Source organism: Acipenser ruthenus, chromosome 20 (assembly GCF_902713425.1).
Source record: "Acipenser ruthenus chromosome 20, fAciRut3.2 maternal haplotype, whole genome shotgun sequence".
Taxonomy (NCBI): Eukaryota; Metazoa; Chordata; class Actinopteri; order Acipenseriformes; family Acipenseridae; genus Acipenser; species Acipenser ruthenus.
Window position 1 is genome coordinate 11965062 of NC_081208.1, and position 20337 is coordinate 11985398.

General features: G+C 42.5%; 1 long non-coding RNA gene across 1 annotated transcript; it reads left to right on the forward strand.

Moving 5' to 3' along the window:
- Window positions 1-13933: 13933 nt before the first annotated feature.
- Window positions 13934-19739, forward strand: LOC131698865 (uncharacterized). The gene is made up of 2 exons (XR_009307876.1): window positions 13934-15223; window positions 17684-19739. It is a non-coding gene; the product is annotated as an uncharacterized LOC131698865 (long non-coding RNA).
- The last annotated feature ends 598 nt before the right edge of the window (window positions 19740-20337 follow it).

The window sequence follows — 20337 nt, forward strand, 5'->3', positions numbered from 1 at the left end:
GCGTACGCAGTCCCCGATCAGAGCGCGACTACCTGCGCGGAGGCACTGCTGGAAGGCATGTTCTGCCGGTTTGGGGTTCCCGAGGAGCTACACAGTGACCAGGGGCGTAACTTTGAAGCGCAGGTGTTTGGTGACGTGTGCAGGTGGCTGGGTATTAAGAAAACCAGGACGACCCCACTACACCCACAGAGCGATGGATTGGTGGAGCGGTTTAACCGCACCCTTGCCACCCAGCTGACCATGTGGACCTCCCAGCACCAGCGTGACTGGGATCAATGCTTGCCCTTGGTCCTAATGGCCTACCGGACTGCAGTGCATGAATCTACAGGGTGCACGCCAGCGGCTCTTATGTTTGGGAGAGAGCTCCGCACCCCAGTGGACCTTGTGTTCGGCCGGCCACCTCAGCTCCACACTCCGGAACCTGCCGGCTCGGAATACCTCCAGCAGCTACAGGACCGATTGGACACTGCCCATGCTTACGCTCGGAAGCACCTCACCTCGGCTGGCCAGCGTCAGAAACGGGCATACGATACTCACTGCAAGGGCCGGGGATTTCAAGCTGGGGAGCAGGTCTGGGTTCACTGCCCCCGGCGAAGAAAGGGACTCTGCCCCAAGCTGGCCAGTAACTGGGAGGGCCCCTGTGTTGTTCTGGAGAGGCTCTCTGAGGTGACTTATCGAGTGCGGCTGCGGACCCGTAGCCGGGCGGTTGTTCTCCACCAAGACCGCTTGGCCCCCTACCGCCCCGGAACAAACTCGGTTGTCCCTGCAGCCAGCCCGGAGGCCAGCTCCCAGGACAGGGAAAGCGCTTCCCCCTTGCAACAACCGAATAGTTCACCAGCTGGTGGCCCAGGTAGGAGCATTCCGGCTCCAGCTGACTCCCAGCCCGCTGCACCTGTGCTCCAGCGCGGCCAGCGTACCCGTCGACCACCCCCGGGACTCTCTGACTTTGTGAGACATTAAGTGTTGGGCCGACGGGACGTTCGGCCCTAAGATGGGGGCTGTGTAACGGGCACGGCTGGACTGACTCGCCGTTGCCACCTGTCGGCGAATAGGGCGCTGTGCCCGGAGCCAGTCCCCTACAATTGGTTAATGTGCAGCAGAGGATGCTGGGAGTATGAACTATGGTAGGGGAGAAACGGAATTATTGTTGTTGTGTTTATTTGTTGTTACTGTAAAAGTTCCAGTACTGTTCCATGCATTTCCCTGTAATTGTTATTACCCTTCCGGTGTTGTTTGTTAAATATGTGAATGTCACCCTGAGAGGCAGAGTAGTGCTCTGGGGTGGGGAAGGGCTGTGTGTGTGTGTTCGGGGAGGGCGCTGACTTGCTGTTGGCTGCTTAATAAACTGCATTACCTAAAAGAGCTATTGTGTGCGTGTCTCCGTTAATCCCTGTGCTCGCTACAGTATTTTAAAAATATTGCTTGATACTCTCTGATTAATATACTGCCCTCCGCTTCTTTGGAAACTGTTCAATTATCCGTTTGTTTCTATTGCAACAATACTGTTAGAACGGAACCCTATAAAAATGTACCACTGGATTTTGGAACAAGGTACGATGGTATCTGTGAAAGTCCAATTGTATTGTATAATAAATGTATCCTACACCATCAATGTACAATTCCCTGTGTTACAATAATGCAGTACAACCATAATAATAATAGTATAGCTACACTATAGAACCGTGGTACATTTTTATAGGGGTGTAGCGTCACACAATCTACATTTACTTAATTGTATTAAAGTAAGAATTATGTGTGTCATTCTCATCTTATTTACAATGTAAAATTGACATGCTTACATGTCTGTATAGGTTAGCCTAGGTATATGCAATAAAATATAGGAAGCTGAAGTTCAGGTTGTCACTCATATTATTTGCATCCCAGTTTTTGTTCTGTCCTTTAAGCTCATATGCCAATTGATTTATCAAAGTTGAATGATGATCCCTTTGTTTAAGTCCCTTTGGTCATATCATGTTGACCTGCTTTGAAATACAAACTGAAATTAGAATTTCAATGTAGATGTAAAATAAAAATACAGGCCTGCGTAAACCATTGTGCAATCAGTTTTTAATATATATATATATATATATATATATATATATATATATATATATATATATATATATATATATATATATATATATATATATTCTATAACTGTTAATTTGCAGTCTGTGTGGAGTTTGCATGTTCTCCCCCTGTTCGCCGGGTCTCCGGTTTCCTCCCACAGTCCAAAGACATGCTGTCCAGGTTGAAGGTCACTCTAAATTGCCCTCTGTGTGAGTGTGTGTGTGTGTGTGGTGCCCTGCGATGGACTGGCGTCCCGTCCAGGGTGTAGTCTCGCCCTGTACCCTGTGTATGCCGGGTTAGGCTCCGGCTCACTGTGACCCTGTAAAGGAGTAAGCGGTTAATGAGAGCTTGAGAGGGGGCGATTTGAGAGTTTAAGAGTGAGACAAGTTTGAGAGGCATGGCGAGATTGAGGGATGGAGTTTGGGAATGGTGATTAGTAACACTGAGGTTAGATACTGATAGCAGGACGAGATAGGGTAGACAAAGAGTTTTCCATTCTCGTCGGGTCAGGCAGCATCCTCTGGCTGCTGGGCGACGTAGAGAGGGAGACACAAGAACAGCAAAGGATTAGATATAAACACTTTCCGCCGGGTCAGGCAGCATCCTCCGACTGCTGGGTGACGTAAAAGTGAGAGAGAAAGAGCAAAGTTTAGACACATAACATACAACAAATCTGACTCTCGCTCCCGACGGGTCAGGCAGCATCCTCTGGCTGCTGGGTGTTTAATGGAGCAAGAGACAGGAAGGGGACGAACAGGACAAAAGGACAGATCCTTCGCAACTCAGTGCAGCATCCTCAGGCAGCAAAGCTGGCAGCTGGGCGGCGTGGAGAGCTTAGGAAAAGTGTCTCGGGTCCGTTTAGGAGAGATGAAAACAGAGAAACCCCCCCCCCTTGGAGGCGGAGGCACGGCCTACTGTATAAGGGGGCTGAAATGGTCCTGGACCTGAAACGGAAGAGAGGAGATGGGACAGCAAGGTTGAGGCTTAGGCTTAGCGCATAAGCAGCAGAAGAATAGGATGTGGCCGGGGGTCCCCTCAGGCCGGCGAGGAACAGCCAGGCGGCAGTGGTTGAGACGAGAGGCCGACCCGGACAGCCGGGGGAGTGAGATTCACTTCCCCCCCTGAGGGAGCACTGTGCGGACAGTGCGATATAGAAAGGAGCAGAGGAGGGGAGGAGGAGGAACAAAAAACAAACACAGACAAGGAAGCGAAAATAGTGCTGGGTTAAAATAGAATGAGAGCGAGAGATAGACAGGAGGGGCAGCCAATAACATACATGGAGCAGCGCTGGCCATGCCCTAATAATCGACGTGGCGAGTGCTGCAATTTGATTGGCTGAAAAAGCTAAATGAGGCTGAACTGGGATCAGCTTCCGCCCGGGAAGAGAACGGCTGATGCTTACGGGGCAGAACGCTACGGAGGGAAGGTAAGACTAGCTAAAGAAAAGGACTTAGGATGAGAAAAAAGCAGCGCGAAGCGGGAGAGAGCCCTCTACGGCATCCCCTGAATTACGCCTTAAGGCTAACATTAAAAGCATCAGCTAAAAAATTATCAATAGCAATTTATGTCCATTTGTGAAACACACACACACACACACAAAATACAGCAATTTATCATGTAGTCACATAGAGGTGGTGATTAAAAGGGTCTCTTAGCAAGGTGCAGTTGTATTGAAGTGAAACTGGTTGTCTATAGGTACAGTTAGTGGCTAAAAGTGGAACTGAAGACAAACCAACCCTAACCCCAAACCCTAAATAGTGGGGCAGCAGTGTGGAGTAGTGGTTAGGGCTCTGGACTCTTGACCGGAGGGTCGTGGGTTCAATGCTGCTGTACCCTTGAGCAAGGTACTTTACCTAGATTGCTCCAGTAAAAACCCAACTGTATAAATGGGTAATTGTATGTAAACAATAATGTGATACCATGGATAAGGGCGTCTACTAATAAATAAATAATAACAATAATAAATAACAAGCTGTGATGCAAATAAAAATCCAACTACAGCCTCGTATTAAAGATTATAATCATTGAACACATCTGTGATGTTTGTTGGTATAGAAATGAATTAGTAGAAAGGGAGTGGATTTTATCTGTTCCTATTAAAATTGGAAGATTTTTTTGATTACATACACAACATACACAACATACACATAGGGTAGCAGTGGAGAGTAGAGGTTAGGGCTCTGGATTCTTGACCGGAGGGTTGTGGATTCAATCCCAGGTGGGGGACACTGCTGTTGTACCCTTGAGCAAGGTACTTTGCCTACATTGCTCCAGTAAAACCCCAACTGTATAACTGGGTAATTGTATGTAAAAAATAATGTGATATCTTGTAACAAGTGTAAGTCACCCTGGCTTAGGGCATCTGCTAAGAAAGAAATAATAATAATAATAACGAAGAACTTGATTACAATCTTTGCTCTTATGATTTATCATGTATATTAGGTTATAGTTTGTGGCATGGTGGTGTGGTGGTTAGCGCTGCTGCCTCACAGCTCCAGGGTCCCAGGTTTGATTCCCGTTTTAGGGGAGTTTGCATGTTCTCCCCGTGTTCGTGTTGGTTTTCACCAGGCACACTGGTTTCCCCACCTCAACCAAAAACATACTGGTCAGGTTGATTGGTCACTCTAAATTGCCCTCTGTGTGCATGCTTGTGTGAGTGTGAGAGTTGGACTGGTGTCCAATCCTGGGTGTAGTCCTGCCTTGCACCGTGTCTGCCGGGTTAAGCTCCAGCTCACCGTGACCCTGTATTGGATGAAGAGGTTACTGATGATGGATGGATGGTTAATATTTGTAATAATGCATTTACTGACATCCACATGTTCTCCGATTAATAAACATTTGGACTGAACGTGTTTAATTTTCCCACAGATAAATTGTCAAAATCCCACAACAAGTATAATATATACATTTAGTGGTCCACAATTCTGCTCCTCTAGAGTCGCAGTCAGTCCAGCAGGTTTTTGTAGCTGTCTGTAAATCTCCAACTGCTTAAGAGCAAATAAAAGGGTAAACTTGTCCAATTAAGCAAATTAATTCAAATCAGGTAATGAAGGCCTCAGGGGGATCAAAAAATGAAAACCTTCTTGGCCCAGAGTTCTGCACCCCTGACAAAGTAGATGTTAACACAGTCATTCATTCACAGTTGTCTGAAGGGGGGTTTTTTATTATTATTTAAAGCACTTATTTATCTGTTTTGATTGAAGTCCTGCTTTCCTGTCAAAAGTACTATGAAAACAAACAAGGAGATCAAAATTGCAAACAAAGAACTTTATTACAAATATATAATGCAGTTTGGATATTAAAAATTAAAATGCAGTTATTTTTGACAGATATGTTTTTATGATATAGCAAGAAATAATGAATGTAAACTAATTCCCCCATTTCATTTACACTGAATAAAGGGTATGAATAATTATGCAGCCTACTGTATTTGCAAGTGAGTATTCCTGAGCATTCTCTATAAACATTTAAATAAACATATGTAAACAATAAGTATTAATGACTTTATGCACAATATTTTACTTGAAATGCATATCGTTCACTAAATATATTAAACAACCTTCAACAATGTTACATGTAAAAACCATTAAATAACAAACCATCACACTGCACTGCACCCTTTAGATGGACATCCAAGTGCTTTTTTAAATGGTGACGTTTATTGGGTTTATATTTGCTTGGCTGGCAAAATGGACAGTGGTACAAAGTGCAGCATTGGGTACACCGTTTCACCTCAGGCAACACTCCTCCTTTCACTGCTGTTATATGTAACTGAAATACAAAGAGCAAATTACAACATGATTAATAACTTACAATTAATATACATCAGTGTATCTACATTGAGATTTGATGAAAATAATGTGTAAAAAAAAAGTTTTTATTGTATGTAAAAATAATGTGATATCTTGTAACAATTGTAAGTCGCCCTGGATAGGGCGTCTGCTAAGAAATAAATAATAATAAATGATCTGTAGCTAATGTGAAATTCAGAAAACATTGATGTATGTTGGTACAGTGAGGTATATTCAATGGCCTCTTTACTCAAAGCATTTTTTGCACATTCTATTATCATCATTTTTTTTTTTTTTAGAGCTGTAAATGTTGACATAAAATGCAAATTATGAAGTACGATTTCCTCATACACAACATCTATACATATTAAGAATATGTGCTGTGACTTCTTACATTTTATTCCTTTTAGAGTAAGTGTCAATAATAGCAAATTTGTGTAAAATGCTTTGAGTAGAGAGACCAGTGTTTCTGTAATTGATGCATTGATAGGGTGTTTTACATTATATATATATATTACAATGCATAATGTAAGTTTTAAGTTTTGTTTTCTGGGTACACAAGCCTGGTGTAACCTGAGCTGTTGCAGTCAGATAGATCAAGGCAGTACAAACTAGTTTATGCAGGGAATGCTGAGTGCTTGGCTAGATGAAAAACTGGTCCTGCAGCTTTTGGATTCTCCATTTCAGGCTGCAGAGTTGTCACAATTATCTTTTCAAACACACTTAAAGTCTGAGCCTTGTTTACTCCTGATCATTTATAGTAGGAAAGTCAAGAGAAAATACAGATTTTTAGATACAGAAGTTTTATTTCCAGATATGTTTAAATTCGATGAAATTTCTAAGAGTCAGTTTGATTTTTTTTTGGATTAATTTCAATCTATATTTTCTCTTGACTTCTCTACTGTCAACATAGATATACACATAAAATTATAACATAATGTTACCTCAATGATAAAAGGCCACTGTCTGCTGTAAGTCCAGAGTAATTTATAGGGGGAGGTAGGTTGGCCCAAACATCTTGGAGAACTAACCACAGTTCTTCTGTGGATTTAGGCAGCCTCAGTTGCTTCTCTCTCTTCATGTAATCCCAGACAGACTCGATGATGTTGAGATCAGGGCTCTGTGGGGGCCATACCATCACTTCCAAGACTCCTTGTTCTTCTTTACGCTGAAGATAGTTCTTAATGACTTTCGCTGTATGTTTGGGGTCGTTGTCATGCTGCAGAATAAATTTGGGGCCAATCAGATGCCTCCCTGATGGTATTGCATGATGGATAAGTATCTGCCTGTACTTCTCAGCATTGAGGAGACCATTAATTCTGACCAAATCCCCAACTCCATTTGCAGAAATGCAGCCCCAAACTTGCAAGGAACCTCCAGCATGCTTCACTGTTGCCTGCAGACACTCATTCGTATACCGCTCTCCAGCCCTTCGGCGAACAAACTGCCTTCTGCTACAGCCAAATATTTCAAATTTTGACTCATCAGTCCAGACCTGCTGCCATTTTTTCTGGACCCCAGTTCCTGTGTTTTCGTGCATAGTTGAGTCGCTTGGCCTTGTTTCCACGTCGGAGGTATGGCTTTTTGGCTGCAAGTCTTCCATGAAGGCCACTTCTGACCAGACTTCTCTGGACAGTAGATGGGTGTACCAGGGTCCCACTGTTTTCTGCCAATTCTGAGCTGATGGCACTGCTGGACATCTTCCGATTGCGAAGGGAAGTAAGCATTTCATCTGCTGCAGTAAGTTTCCTTGGCCGACCACTGCGTCTACGGTCCTCAACGTTGCCCGTTTCTTTGTGCTTCTTCAAAAGAGCTTGGACAGCACATCTGGAAACCCCTGTCTGCCTTGAAATTTCTGCCTGGAAAAGACCTTGCTGATGCAGTATAACTACCTTGTGTCTTGTTGCTGTGCTCAGTCTTGCCATGGTGTATGACTTTTGACAGTAAACTGTCTTCAGCAACCTCACCTTGTTAGCTGAGTTTGGCTGTTCCTCACACAGTTTTATTCCTCCTACACAGCTGTTTCTGTTTCAGTTAATGATTGTGTTTCAACCTACATATTGAATTGATGATCATTAGCACCTGTTTGGTATAATTGTTTAATCATACACCTGACTATATGCCTACAAAATCCCTGACTTTGTGCAAATGTACCTAGAAGAATTGATGCTGTTTTGAAGGCAAAGGGTGGTTACACCAAATATGGATTTGATTTAGATTTTTCTTCTGTTCACTCACTTTGCATTTAGTTAATTGATAAATATAATCTATTAACATGTCTATTTTTGAAAGCATTCTTACTTTACAGCATTTTTTCACACCTGCCTAAAACTTTTGCACAGTACTGTATATATATATATATATATATTAACCACAGATGACAAATGAATACACATATTAATTATAACTTCTATAAGTATTTGAAAATAAATCACATTAAAAAATATATGCGATTTAAGTAATTTCAGCGGACACTAACAAATGTTTCTAATGTATATAGATATCTATAACAAAAACAATGTAAATTGTCAATGTAAAAAAACAAAGTTAGAAAAACGCAACAGCTGTTTAAAGGGGTGACATCAGACACAAAAGCCCAAGTTAGGAGAAGCAGTTAGGCCAATCTTGTCAAGCATCAAGCAAATAGGCACAATTGGAAAGGTGCTGGGGCCCAAGATTCACACAATTCTTGCTTCTAACTTGGCGCCTTTTTTTGATCGCTTCGCTCCACTTTATCGCTCCACTTGAAATGCACAGTGGCGCAGCGGGCTAAGGTCATGTGCTCTTCAAGAACATCATGTTGCAAGTTCAAACCACTTGAAATTCTCTTTGTATGACTTGAAGTGACTGAAACACACACTCACATACACTGAGACTGTGTGTGTTATAGTGTGTGTGTTTCTCAGTGTATGTGTGTGCCCCAGCACCTTTCCAATTGTGCCTATTTGCTTGATGCTTGACAAGACTGGCCTAACTGCTTCTCCTAACTTGGGCTTTTGTGTATGATATCACCCCTTTAAACGGCTGTTGCGTTTTTCTAACTTGTTTTTTTTTTACATTTTTGTTATAGATATCACTTCTTTTTTTACTTCATCAAATAATGAACAAAGCGAGGGAAAGATATTCGAGAATGTGTATGGTAAATAGACAGACAGACATTACAAGAGAATAATAAGTAGAGTAATATAAGAGAAATGAGAAAATATTTGAAAGTAAAATAATGGTAGAATAGACTTTTGGACAGTATTGAAAGTGTAAACATTATATTCTTATAGTTGCATGAGAGGTGAAAACAATATGTCTATTTTGGTAGGTATTGATATATTGATATTTAAGTAGGTACAATACTACAATGTTATAAATGGTTCAAAAGGTACATGTGCATGTCCGTGCTAAAGGGTAGTATACTAACACATTTTAATGCTGGAAAAAAAACATTATTCTCCTTGATATAGTGGTCTTATGAACTTAGGCTAAGGCATTTGTAAAGCATTAGATTTCTTCATAAAAGGACATATACATTTTGTTTGCATTTCTTGACCATGGTTTGACTTCAATAAGTGCATCATTTGCATGCACCATTTTCCAGTAGCTCCCACAGCAAGAACAGACACATTGTGTCCTAAAGTAGCATCCTGTCCTTGGTGTATGATAATGGAATCTAATTGGTCATTCCTGTTGTCCACAGTAATTGTGCTCTTCTGCACAGCAGTAAACTTAGCATTGTGTCATTTTGTAACGGTCCCGTCTGGTTTGGTTTCCCAAAGCATAAGTTGGACTGCAATCAGTCTCCCTGCTGATTGAATAAGTTCACGTTTCATGATTGGAGAAATGTTGCATTGCCTACATTTGCTACCAGGAATCATTGCCCATTTCTCATTGGTTCTTCCAAACGCATGGAATCTGTACCAGCAGGTACATGTAGAGGATAAATATACAACACCTCTCGGTTTGATGAGCAGTAGTTATATGTAGTACATAGAATGCCATGACTTATTGTGACTGAAACCACTGAAACAAATTTCAGACAATTTGGTGAGAAACTCTGCAACATGTTGCTGCTCACCTCTATTGAAAGGTTCTCCTAAGAAGTGACAAATATCCACAGTAGTTAGAGACGCAGTGGATGGCAAGTGATCCTATTTGTGAACAGAGCTCCTGATAGCCTCTTGTTGACTGTGTTTTAATGAATCCTTCAGAGGTTGAAAGTGAAGGCGGCACTGCAATGCTGCATTTGCATAGCATGAGGTGAAATTGGGGTTGCTCAAGCCTCTGAATGGATGTGTAAGTGCAATGTTCTCTTAGAAGACTGAGACTTTTGCTGTTCCTGAACATTAATGATGGCTCGGTGAATGAAATGCACACAATCTTTTACCTTGTGCGTGTTAGTCTCCTTCAAGCTTGTCAACTTCGGACAATAAATCCCTCTGAGCCGATGGTACTCTTCAACTGCAGTTTGACATGCGTAGATGCAGGTGGGGTCAAAGTTGATAAGGTGGATACTGCTTAAGGAAGTAACTGTGGAAAGTGCAACAAAACTTTGTCCATAGGAGAAAATGGAGTTACCACGATCCATCCTAACTGTTTTTAGAGTCATCCCCTGGCATTTGTGAATGGTGATTGTATGAGCACCAATGACTGGGAACTGCTCTTGAACAATGTTGACTTTATCCATGATTTCAAACTTTGAGCATAAATGTTGAAAGGTATGGGTGACTCCATTGTTAAATGTGATGGTTGTGTTTTCCAGATAGTAGGAAATTGATGAGACCAGTGGCAATGTCAATGTTCTTGCGAATTTGCTTAATACAAATGCAAATGTGATACATTTACTACCAAACTAAATACAAATATTATTATTATTATTATTTATTTCTTAGCAGACGCCCTTATCCAGGGCGACTTACAATCATAAGCAAATACATTTCAAGTGTTACAGTACAAGTAATAATACAATAAGAGCAAGATAAATACAAGATAAATACAATGACTTTGGTTCAAGCAAATACAAGTGTGACAAAATACAATTCAATAATACAGCAGATAACAGTGACAGTGATAGTTACATCAGGATATGATTAACTACAAAATACTACAGATTAAACACTTGGCAGATTACAGTACTCTGAAGTACAGGATTAAATGCAGTAAAATAGGGGGCAGATAAGAGCAAATAAAGCTCATTTAAGGAAGGGTGATAGTGTCCCAGGGGAAAAACAGAGGAGTTCTACAGGTGCTGTCTGAAGAGGTGAGTCTTAAGGAGGCACCGGAATGTGGTCAGGGACTGGGCGGTCCTGACATCTGTAGGAAGGTCATTCCACCACTGCGGAGCGAGGGTGGAGAAGGAGCGGGCTCTTGAGGCAGGGGAGCGTAGAGGAGGTAGAGCCAGTCTTCTAGTGCAGGCGGAGCGGAGAGGTTGAGTGGGTGTGTAGGGAGAGATGAGGGTCTGGAGGTAGCTGGGTGCAGTCTGGTCAAGGCATCTGTAGGCTTGTACAAGAGTCTTGAACTGGATGCGAGCGGTGATCGGGAGCCAGTGGAGTGAGCGGAGTAGTGGAGTTGCGTGGGAGAAGCGAGGCAAAGAGAACACCAGGCGGGCAGCAGAGTTCTGGATGAGCTGGAGTGGACGGGTGGCGGACGCAGGGAGGCCAGCCAGGAGGGAGTTGCAGTAGTCTAGGCGGGAGAGTACCAAGGCCTGGACCAGGAGCTGGGTGGCGTAGTTGGTGAGGAAGGGCCGGATTCTTCGGATGTTGCTCAGGAAGAATCGACAAGTGCGTGCCAGAGTGGAGATGTGCTGGGAATAAGAGAGGCAGGGGTCCAGGGTGACTCCGAGGTTCTTAGCAGAGGAAGAGGGAGAGAGTGTAGTAGATTCCAGAGGAACAGAGATAGAGAGAGATCAGAGGAGGGGGAGGAGGAGGGAAAGAAAAGGAGGTCAGATTTAGAGAGGTTGAGTTTAAGGTGATGCGAGTGCATCCAGGAGGAAATAGCAGACAGACAGGTAGAGATACGGGAGGAGATGGTGGAGTCAGAGGTGGGGAAGGAGAGGAAAATCTGAGCATCATCAGCATATAAATGGTATGAGAAACCATAGGATGCGATGAGGGGGCCCAGGGAGCGGGTGTAGAGAAAGAACAGGAGAGGACCCAAGACTGACCCTTAGGGGACTCCTGTTAAGAGAGGGTGAGGTGTGGAGGTTGCTCCATGCCAGGTTACCTGGTAAGTGCGGTTGGAGAGGTAAGAGGAGAACCAGGCCAGAGCAGTGCCAGAGATCCCCAGGTCAGCGAGAGATGATAAGAATGGAGTGATCAACAGTGTCAAAGGCAGCAGAGAGGTCGAGGAGAATTAGGACAGAGGAGAGACTTAAGTGAGTTGGGGCAGACTTAAGTGAGTTGGTGACAGACAGGAGGGCAGTTTCAGTGGAGTGAGCAGAGCGGAAGCCAGATTGGAGAGGGTCGAGCAGAGAGTGGTTGGACAGGAAAGCAGAGAGCTGGCGGTGTACAGTCCGCTCGAGGGTTTTGGAGAGGAAGGGTAGGAGGGAGACAGGATGGTAGCTCTGGAGGGAGGTGGGGTCGAGGGTAGGTTTTTGAGGAAGGGAGTGATAGAGGCTTTTTTGAAGGCAGAGGGAAAGAGACCAGAAAGTAGAGAGGTGTTGAGAAGGGAGGAGATGAAGGGAAGTAGAGCAGGAGCAGCAGTTTGAAAGAGGTGAGTGGGGAGGGGGTCCAGGGCACACGTGGTGGGTTTGTGACCCTGGAGCAGGGAGCAGAGGTCAGAGTCTGAGAGGGGCGAGAAGGTGGAGAAGGAGGGTGAGTTAGTAGGGGATGCAGTGGGTGTAGGGGTTGGAGCAGGAGGGGGTGAGGGGGAGGGAGAGGTGTTAAAGTGTTTGCGGATATCTGAGATTTTAGAAGAGAAGAAGGAGGCAAAGTCATCAGGGGAGATAGAGGAGGGAGGAGGGGGGGAGGGTTTAGGAGGGAGGAGAAGGTAGAGAATAGTTTACGTGGGTTGTTAGTGGAGGCTTGGATTACAGATTGGAAATAAGTACATTTAGCAGAGGAGAGAGTAGAGGAGAAGGAGGAGAGGAGAGTGCAGACTTCAAATACTTTCCCATACAACAAATGTTAATTTATTAACATGAATTTGGCAGAGGCCTTTATCCAAGGTGACATACAAGGAAAGCAGTTTATATAATAACAACATAAACACAGTAATCACATAGTTCATAATAATTAACAGGTGTGTACCAATATAGGAAGTAAGTTACATAAAACAGTGTTTCCCGATCTTGGTCCTGAGGACCCAGTGTTTGCTGATTTGTGTTCCAACTGAGCTTTAAATTACGAATTGAACCCTCAATTGAATGAATAAAATGTCTAATCAGAGCATTTGAATTATTTGTAGAAATGGCTGGCTGCACAGGCCTCAATTAATACTAATCTAGGACTACCTAATGTTAACTCAGGTAAAGTAGTTCAAGATTAGTGCTGATCAGGGTTTGTGAAAGCAGCCAAAAGAGTTAGATATTTCAAGTTATTTCTAACATTGCATTAAGTCACTAATTGTTAGTTTAATTGGGGGATCAATTTAATAATTGAGAACTCAGTTGGAACGCAAACAGCAGACACAGTGGGCCAGCAGGACCAGGTTTGTGAAAAACTGACAAATGATGAGATATATGTATATGTTTATATATGTGTGCATTGCACAATTATTATTTTTACTTGTTTTGTTTGTTATGTTTAATAAACATGAAGTTCACAAAAGTGCTCTTTAGTTTGCATCTTTCAGGTTAATCAACTTTACCAGCAATACTGAAAAGTCTCTACTTTATTATGAGCATTATTATTGAAAAGTGTTTAAAATTGAAATATTTTTGAAGCTTTCCCATGATTTGAAATTCAAATGCAAATTCTTATATTTCAGAATATACAAATACCAAGTCAAATGCAAATAGTTCAGCAGATTGCATTTAAATTATTATTATTTATTTTATAGCAGACACCCTTATCCGGGGCAACTTACAATTGTCACAATTATATCACATTATGTTTACATGCAATTACCAATTTATCCAGTTGTTTATACTGAATCTAGGTAAAATACCTTGCTCAAGGGTACAACAGCAGTGTCCCTCACCCAGGATTGAACCCACAACCCTCCGGTCAAGAGTCCAGGTATAATGAGGTATAAACACTGCTGTTTAGGAATAGAGCACTTTTTTTTTTTACTATACACACATTCCATTTACATACAAACGTTTCACATGTCTGTTGTTTTAGAGACAAGGCTGAAGTTGGCTTCTTATTCGCCAGCTTCTCATTCGCTCAGCTTCTTATTCGCTGGCTTTTAGTGCATAAATGTATTTGTCTATGTTGAAGAAGTAGCCTTGAATTTAACTGGTTAAATCACTTTTGGCCACCGATTTCTCTGCCGGTACCTGACAAGGGGCAACCCCTCTGCAAGCCCCACTTCTATTTAGCCCGGCCCAACGTGGTATATTGGGGCAGAACAGAGGGCAATCATGCCACATATGCCAATTGCACAGCTTCTTATTTGCTTTATGTATCTATGTTGAATAGTGTCTTGGGAAGATTACTCTTTACTGTCTGTACACTTTGATGGCTTTGCTAGGTCCGTAGGTCAAACAGAACTTTAGTTATAGAATAATGTGTGTTTTGCTTTTATAAGTATATTAAATAAAATATAGAAATAAAGTATAAAGATGTGTTTGTGGTTTCAGCTGACTAGACTTGTGGGAGCTTGCATATTCAGCTGATGTCACATCAGCTATGTAAGGACCAATCAGTATGTTTGTAAAGGACCAACGTCCCATAGCAACTGACTCAACAAACCAGTAACCAATAGAAGCAGTTGGTAAACAAAACTCAAGATAAACCACAAGTCTAGTCTGGCTGCCTACAGGTGTTGAAGCAGGATGCTTGCATGCGTTTAACTAGCAGATATGTGACAAAAGTCACGTATGCTCAGAACAACTGTCTATATAAGGAGAAGATAGAAATAAATCTGGGAGCTTCTTTGCGATTGCTTGCGGAGCCTGCGTTGCTCTGTTGAAACTCCAGTCTGCAGACTTAATAAAAGCTTTTGTTTTACTCCGCTTTGTCTGCAAGGCCTGAGTCTCTGTTATAGGGTCTGGAAACGAAACTTCCACCACAATTTGGCGACGAGGATGGGATACTGAACTCCGCCCGCTGATTGTCCTGGGAAACAGAGTCAACTGTCGACGGGACCTTAACAAATACTAAGGTCAGGACTACCGCGTTCCGGAAACGGACAGAGGCCGCTCTGGATCTGTCTGAGGGCACCGGCGAGGCGGATAAAGTATCCCGAACAAACTGAGAGACACAGAGACGGTAGGTTAGACTTATTGGATTAATACAATCAGATCTGTCGAGTGTTGGTTGAAAGCCTGTAAGCACTGATTAAACGCGTGGCCTAGCCATATTGTTGGCTATAGGCGAAGTATATAGTGTAGACCCTGGGACGCGTAAACCACTGATTAAAATAGTGTAGGCCAGGAGTCGTAAAGCACTGATTAAAGAAGACAGCTGTAAATACTGTTGGTAATAGGCGCAGTATATAGTGTAGGTTGAGAGCCGTAAAGCACTGATTAAAATAGGCGGACGCATGTTGATGTTGTCGCAACGCCTAAGATAAGACGTCACAAAAGAACTATTAATTGAGTAGAGGTAAATTGACTGATATCATTTATTTTATTTATTATTTTTTAAAAAAAGGCATTTGTCTGTACATTAGATTACATTACAATTCAACTCAGTGTATCAACATTTACATTGCAATGCAATTCAGCTTCTTTTTTTCCTCTCTGTTTGTCTGTCCATGTGCACATTTTGTTCATATTGAATGTGAATGTCAGAATTGTATTTTGAATGCATTTGCTGACTTCCTTTGCGCCGCGTATTAAGGCTTATAAGATCAGTAGAACAGGCTGTCTTATGTCGAGTCTTTTCAAAATATCCCACTACAGTTTTGACGTCACGAACAGTTTGCAATTAGTTGTCACGCTGACTTGTCTGTTATCGACTGTCCAAGGAGGGTGAGTATGTTTTAATTACCATCCCCAATATTTAGTGGATCCAGTCGCTAACAGTTGAGTTTGTACCTTGACAGAGCATTTAAAGAATCTTTGTGGGTGTTTGTTGGACCGGGACTTGAGGCTTGACAGAGGGCAGGTTAAGTCCCAGTAGACAAATAGGTAAGGGAAAGTGTTTGCCGTCGTGGCAGTGTTGTACCGTATTTAGTGCGGATTGCGAGGTGTGATTGGGTGACCCGGGTCGTGTTGTGTTAGTTATTTGTGTGTTGTTGTGTTGTATTGTTCTAATTCAAAAGTGTGTTCAGGAGAGTAACTTGAAGTCAATATAAACATATTGAGTTGTATAAGGAAGACATAATGTCATCTGAGATAGTGGATTATGTGTTAATCAAACATAGTAGATGGCAGAAGGGAATAATCTGCACAGTCTGTGCAGTTTACCCAGATACATGGGCGTCACATAAACAAGATTGTGGTTTAATGCAGCAGGAACCGATTGAAATTATCCAGTAGAAAAAGAAAAAATATAATAAAAAAGAAAGTTGCAACACCAGTAAGAGTGCGTGAGAAGCACAATGGGAAAAGGAAATGACAGTTTATGCATTAACGGTGTTAGAAAAGCAGTCATTAGGAGGATGTCTGCCAAAGATTAAATGCAAATATGCAACTAAAGATTATTGGACTAAGGTAGAGCAACAGGCTTTGTCACACGGATTAACTGAAACTGAACTCCTGACATTGACCATGGGAGCATGCGAAGCAGAATTCTAGCCAAATTACGGGGAGAGATCAGGGACAGTACCTACTCAAAAGACGATACAGTACGAGACCAAAGACAATACTTGAAAGCAACAATTAAACAAACTACTGAGGGGGCACGTATTGACTGGTCCGTAATAATGGGAGTCAAGCAGAAAGAGAATGAGTCAGTGCAGGATTATGGAGTACGCAAGTGGGAAGCATATCCTGATTATTAAGGAAGTGTTGACCCAAAAGAGTCAGATCAAGTGTTTGTATAGGTATTAATTAGTGGACTGGGTCCACATTTGCAGAAGGCAATTGAGCTGGGGGTAAACTAAACCCAGGGAACGCATGCGAAAGAGTAATGAATTGGGCAGTAGGAGTTGTAAACAGACAAAAGGAATATAAAAATGAAAATATGTGCTGTACGATTTGATGGAGCATGTCAGAACTGTGGTAAAATGGGACATAAAAGGTCAGATTGCAAACAGGGGCAGAAGCCTAAATGTGACAATTATGGTAATCTCGGGCATAGGCGCGGTGATTGTTTCGTTATACGACCAAGTAAAAGAACTGGACAAACCACACAGTCAGCTAAAGTGAAAGCACACAGTCAAGGAACAGATCCTCTGTCTCTAGGCAACGAAAAGGCTGACAAGCTAGCTGAGGAAGCAGTGCGGTTTCCTGTTAACCACAAAACAGCAGCTGTGTCAGTAGATATATTTTGTCATACTTGCACAGATAGAAACAGAATGCATTGATGTAAAAAAAAAAAAAGGGGGGGGGGACAGGTTGGGTGCCGACGGTTCTATTAAGGATCCGGGCAAGAAACAGCAGTCTATTATAGACGCACAAAATAGACACAGGGAGGGTAAAGAGATGTCAATGGCATGGTCCATACATAGTGCTGATGGTGACACTGAATACCCCGAAACTAATGGCATATCTCTTTCCACAGACGGCAGGAGCAGCAACGGACAGTAACATGATTTGTGTTTCAAGTATCATGTCATTCCAGAGTCGGAGAGGATTCCACACCTCTGGGCATGGAACGAGGCGTGTGCAGAGAGACAAGCTTTGGGGGCCGCCTGGAAGAACTGCACGTGAATCCTTAGACAACAACAGGGTAATGGATGGAAACAAAGACCACTTCCCTTCGAGAGTGACATAGAGGGAACGTGGCAACCTGTGCGTTTGATAAGCCAGAATAATACAATGACTCCAGCACAGTTTGAACAATGTTCTACTTGTGATATAACAGTGGGAGGGGTCCAGTATGAGTCAATATGCAACCGAACTGTAAGCAGTAACGCGTCATTGGAGGTGGACTGTCTCTGGACGACAAAAAACTATACCAAACAGTGACAACAGGAGCAAGCTAATGCAACAAGTCGAGAGCAAAAACAGCAGAATGTGGGGTTGCACCCATGATACTTATAATTGGACATGTGTTAATGTGACAGGGCAAAGGATAGCGCACAGTGTGTGTAACGGTACTTGGGAAAATACAGGGTATATGGGAGGTATGAAGCTACAGTTCCACTCCACTCAATGTCCCCCGTTGATGCCATTTCCCCCCAGACAGGTTGGTAGCTGTGGGGAGGGCAAAACCATTTGTGATGGGAGTAACCTGGTTGCAAACATTGGTAAGAATAAACATTGAAGATATCAAACGATGCTATTCAGAGATTGGCCATGGCTGAACAAATGACTGGTGAAACACTGGATATTACAACAAATGTCATGAGAGAGACGGTTGACGCAATAATTGAAGATATAAATTTGACAGATTGGAGAGAACAGATGTTACGTGGGTTAGCTAAGAACAGATACCCAGCGTATCCAGAGTTTCAGGATAATATGGTGATATGTACTGAACGATGTGATGAAGATATTTGTTTTATTTTAATAGTGCCACATACCACCAGTCGGGTCCACCACAGTACCGGGATAACAGTCAGTAGCCTAGGGGTAGTAATTGGAACACGGGTTATCGTCCCACAAATAACATGGGTTGATCAGCATGCCCAAAATGCCACCCTGTACTTCAAGGCCACTGAGTGTATTGAATTTGGTGATGCTATTCTGTGTGACCATGCTGGCAGCACTAACCTGTCAATGCAAATGATGGAAGCAACGGTACACCCAAAGTTAGGGTACGAAAGATGAACTCAGATGAGGAATGGAACATGGTGCGTAATCACCTCAAGCATGGGGGTGGGAAGTGTTTTCACCCACAGGGTGTTGTGACTGTGGGACACCTGAGCATGCACCCCACTCCACCTATTAACATCACAGGCATTATCGAAGACGCTGAAGAATGGATGAAGACAATTAATCATACAGGTATGCTGAATGCATTGGCACACATTAACAAGCAGTTTATGGACGTTCACTCAAGAGTAGTGATAGCTAGAGTGCAGGCGTCACTGGTGGGCAACAGTGGGCAACTGATATTAGCAGACGCCCGATCATGCGGGTGGGGTATCCTATGTGGATTAGCTGGAGAAAGTGCTGGAGTGGACTGGGCTGACTGGTGGAATGTAGGGGGACATGCTTCCTCGCTTATTTCATTATTGGTATTGCTTATTGCTATGTTATTATTCTGTTATTTGAAATATGTGCTTAAGAAACAAAAGAGATTACTTACAGGGCTAGCCAATGAAGTATTGTGTTCCCGCATACTGGGCTATCAACCACTGAAACAGGATGATACAACTCAAGTTTAGTGGTGTTAATAGCATTAATGCTTCTGATTACTTGTATTAAAAAGCTCTGTACCAAAGTCGTGGATAACGCCTTAACTATGCCTCTGCTCACCACTGAAGGTCAGTGTAATGATGGTGATGACACTGATCCTTTTAGTGAAATGGCTGATGATGTAATGTAATTTCCTGCTTTATGGTTGTAATTTAATTACAAAAGGAGGGAATGTCTTGGGAAAATTACTCTTTACTGTCTGTACACTTTGATGGCTTTGCTAGGTCCGTAGGACAAACAGAACTTTAGTTATAGAATAATGCGTGTTTTGCTTTTATAAGTATATTAAATAAAATATAGAAATAAAGTATAAAGATGTGTTTGTGGTTTCAGCTGACTAGACTTGTGGGAGCTTGTATATTCAGCTGATGTCGCATCAGCTATATAAGGACCAATCAGTATGTTTGTAAAGGACCAACGTCCCATAGCAACTGACTCAACAAACCAGTAACCAATAGAAGCAGTTGGTAAACAAAACTCAAGATAAACCACAAGTCTAGTCTGGCTGCCTACAGGTGTTGAAGCAGGATGCTTGCATGCGTTTAACTAGCAGATATGTGACAAAAGTCACGTACGCTCAGAACCACTGTCTATATAAGGAGAAGACAGAAATAGATCTGGGAGCTTCTTTGCGATTGCTTGCGGAGCCTGCGTTGCTCTGTTGAAACTCCAGACTGCAGACTTAATAAAAGTAAAATATACGCCTAAATAAAACACCCTGGTGAAATTGGTTTGATATTCGATATTCAAAAGTTACTTTGCGGTAAACACAGCCCCACTGTTGTTATTCATAACTCCTTCAGTATAGCTACGAAAATGACGATATTTGGCTCAGTGACAACGTACACCCTATTGAGTATATAACTATTACCCAAATGAGTACTAAATAACTATTTAACCCAAACTTGCAAA